Source organism: Hakea prostrata, chromosome 1 (assembly GCF_041222555.1).
Source record: "Hakea prostrata isolate BN-2017 chromosome 1, UWA_Hpros_2, whole genome shotgun sequence".
Taxonomy (NCBI): domain Eukaryota; kingdom Viridiplantae; phylum Streptophyta; class Magnoliopsida; order Proteales; family Proteaceae; genus Hakea; species Hakea prostrata.
This window is the reverse complement of record NC_142600.1, coordinates 23,523,133-23,527,217: the sequence shown is the minus strand read 5'-3', so window position 1 is coordinate 23,527,217 and position 4,085 is coordinate 23,523,133. Positions and strand designations below refer to the sequence as shown.

Here is a 4,085-nt window from a genome sequence, read left to right as displayed (position 1 = left end):
CTATATTAATTATATAAAAAGCGCCTTGAGGATGTAGTCTTGCTGCGTGCAAGCTGGCCCAGATGAACCTTAAATCCAAAAATAAAACGAAATAAATTTGAACTTTTTTATTTTGTAATGTTTAAAAAAGTCAAATACCACACGTAATCATTCAAACCAACATTACCCTATTATTGCCCAATGCCCCGCTTGAGGGATTTCACATCCTTTGCAATGGTAGTTAAGAGTCCAACTCAGCGACTCCGACGGGAATGCTCCGAACTCTCCCTGACCACATAGATCAGTGGGACCTACGGTGAAAAACACTTTTTGGAAAAAATAAAATTTTTTTTTACTAGTGGGACCCACTGGTTTTTGTGATTCGGATTCGGAGCACTCTAATGGAAGATTATCCAAGTGTTAGTTAATTAGCAATTGTAATTAAAATTAATTAAAATTAATTTTAAAATATTCTTAAATCAAATGTCAAACAAAAGAGAAAAAATTGGGCAAAATTCTAAAAATTTATTAGATTTAATTCTTAAGTAAATTTTAATTGTGACGGTTGGAAATTGATAGAAAATTGATGTACCCGCTGACTTGGGGCGAACCTATATCATGTCCATTTTTTGACAAGGAAATGGACCATGCAGATATGTGACATGTGTTCTAACACTATATCAAATGGTTGAAATCTATTCATAAGTCACATCAATCAACTAATAAATTTTCAGCATGGGGTCTCGTGTCGACCACGAAAACCCCACCCTATCCTTTATCGAATTCTTGCAGCTGTTTTCAACCGCGCATCAGATTTGCTTGTCTACTCGCTTATAAAAGGGAATGTTGACACCACTGAAACAGGGCAAAGCAGACCTGCTTGTTTCCCAGATCAATCAGTTAAACCCATCAGGTCCACCATGGGAGTACTGCTAAAGCTTGATTTCTTCCCCGTTCTTCTCTTTGTTCTACCCTTTCTCTTCTTGTTCATCAAGAACTTTTATCTTTCAAAGAAGAAATCCTCAGTTTCTTCTCAAAACGGCAAACTACCTAAAGTTTATCCCCTGGTTGGCTCTTCATTTACAATAGCTGCAAATCATGAGCGATTCAACCAGTGGGCAACAGAGCTTCTTCAAAATTCACCTGATGGAAACGTTCTCCTTCATCGTCCTCTTGGCCATCTTCAGCTCATAACCATAAATCCTGCCAATGTCCAACACATCCTCAAAAACCAATTCTCCAAATACCCAAAAGGTGATTTCTTCCGAGACACCCTCTTTGATTTCCTTGGCGATGGCATCTTCAACGCAGATGCGGATAACTGGAGGTTTCAGAGGCAAATGTCAAGTCATGAATTCAACACCAAATCTCTCCGAAAATTCATCGAAACAGTCGTAGAAGACGAGCTCTCTAACCGTCTCCTTCCTCTGCTTTCTGATGCTGCTGCCAAAAACACAGTGTTTGATCTACAAGACATCCTTCAGAGATTTGCATTTGATAACATCTGCAAAATTTCTTTTGGGTTCGACCCAGAATGCCTCTCGACCTCATTCCCACAACCCGTATCGGAATTTGCCGATGCATTTGAAGAAGCAACTCGATTAAGCAGTGCGAGATTCAATTCGATATTCCCACCAGTGTATAAGCTGAAAAGGGCACTTAATCTTGGGTCAGAGAGAAAGCTACGCGAAGCAATTGCAATCGTCAAAGAATACGCAACCAATGTCGTTAGACAAAAGAAACAATCTTCGTTGAAATCAGAAGATCTCCTCTCCAAATTGTTGAGTTCTGGTCAAACTGACGAACGTTTCGTCACAGATATTGTTATTAGCTTCATCGTAGCAGGTCGGGATACTACATCGGCAGCCTTGACATGGTTCTTTTGGCTAGTTTCGAACAACCCAGATGTGGAAGCAGAGTTAATGAAGGAGATAAGAGAGATGCCAGAAACACTTGCATATGAAGAGGTGAAGCATGTCGTTTACATCCATGCATCTCTATGTGAGGCCATGCGTCTATACCCACCTGTCCCAATTGATAGCAAGTTTGCAGCAACTGAAGATGTTCTACCAGATGGGACTGTTGTGAAGAAAGGCACGGGACTTACATATATGCCTTATGCAATGGGAAGAGCAGAGAGCATCTGGGGTAAAGATTGGCCGGAATTTCGGCCTGACAGGTGGCTGGAGATGGAGGAGGAAGATTCTGAAAAGCGGAAGTTCGTGGGGAAGGATCCTTACACATATCCAGTGTTCCAAGCAGGTCCAAGGGTGTGTTTAGGGAAGGAGATGGCTTTCTTGCAGATGCAGAGGTTGGTTGTTGGAATTATGAAAGATTATCGGGTGGTGACGGCTGAGAAGAATTTTGATCCGTTATTCACTTCTTACTTGTCTTCCAAAATGAAGGGAGGTTATCCAGTGAGAGTTGAACGCAGGAACCAGTAAGGTCTGGTTGTGGAAGCTGTTGGTGGTGCCGTGGTGGTTGCTGGCGGCGGCTGGCGGTGGGGATTATATGTGCATTAATTACTGATTCACTGTTTCATGTTATGGATAATGTGTGTATCTAGTCAGTATTCCAGGAAGTTGCAGAGTTATACATCACAGTAGGTCATAAGAAAACGAAATAATAACCTACATGGTTTAAACCTGTAATCTAGTTTCTTATCAAATTATGTATTGCACTAGTAAATTTTCCTTTTAGGGTTTATTATGTATTACATAAGTTGAATCAGGTGAAGCAGTTTTCTGATGGGTTGCTTCAGGAAATATTGTTTGGGTATTCTACTGTAAAATGCATGGTTCACGGTTCACCACATCATTAGAAGTAGACACCTTGGTTTGATCCATGATATCTTGCTTGTGTTATGCGCAGGACACGTTGAATGAAATCGTTGGTAAGTTGGATTGAAATTAGGATCGTTGAAAATGTTTGATCCATGCCACCGGATCGGATAATGGTAATACCATACGCGCATCCTATTATATTCGGAAGGATTCAATCAGATTCGGATAACAATCGGATAATTATTTTCGTTAATATATTCTTCTAAATGGGTATGAATACCTATTAAATACAAGTTTCCGACTACCTGTTGACATTTTACCATTTTATTTGTAAGGGTTAGGTTTGAAATATTTAGTAATTTTGTATATTTATTTTAGTAAAGAATCTAGAAAAATAGTCGCATATCTAAAGTAAAAAGTCTATAAAAATAAGAAAACAAATTCAAATAAGTAACTTAATCGGTTAATTTTATCGGATGGATAATAATCGTAAGAAATGGGTATAGTGGTATATCATATCCACATCCTATTAGTAATCGGACGGATTTAGATACCTCTAACGGATGTTGATGCGAATTCGAAAGTAAATTTCGCTTATCCACTTACACTCTAACTCCAACAAATGTTTTTCCTTTTTGGGTAAATATTCCCACTGAATTATGATCTATGTTGATCTTACACATGACTTGGATATGGGTTCAGAAAAACTTTATTCTTTCTAATTAATGAACTTGCATGACAGAGTGGTATGAGTGACTACAACTAGTTTTTGGTATATATATCGTTTTCCTGTAAATTAGCACCATAATAGAAAACTAAAAGATCCACAAAGTAAACTGACTTGTAAGGATATGGTTTCCTTCTAATATTATGCATTCTTCAAGGTTTGAAGAAGCTCTTAAAAGGACATCCGGATTGAATCGAATCTCGTTAGGTTAGAAGCTTTCGTCACAAAGATATTTGAACTCTTGATTTTTTATTTATATCACTTACTTTTTCTTGGGGCCCGTTGATCATTCAAATTTGAAAAGGTATTACTTATTATAATGTTATCTACAGTTAAGGGTGTCAATTGCGTATCGAAACCGTTTAACCGTACCGAACCGCGTCGTTTAAAACCACACCGTATCGTACCGTTCAAAATTTGGTACGATACGTACCAAAATCCTAACCTTTGATTCGAATTGGAAGAATCCGATGGTTGAGGTTCATCTTCTTCAAGAAAGACATCCCATTTGCCTATAAAAGTAGGCTTTAACTTCTGGAAGAGCTAAGTCAAGTAAGTCAGGCATTTACTCTTGCAACTATCCTAAAACATTGATA

At 38.4% G+C, this 4,085-nt stretch overlaps 1 pseudogene; it reads left to right on the top strand.

Annotated features, from left to right (window-relative positions):
* The first annotated feature begins 776 nt into the window (after positions 1-776).
* On the top strand, positions 777-2,851 carry LOC149028361 (cytochrome P450 94A2 pseudogene; annotated as a pseudogene).
* The last annotated feature ends 1,234 nt before the right edge of the window (positions 2,852-4,085 follow it).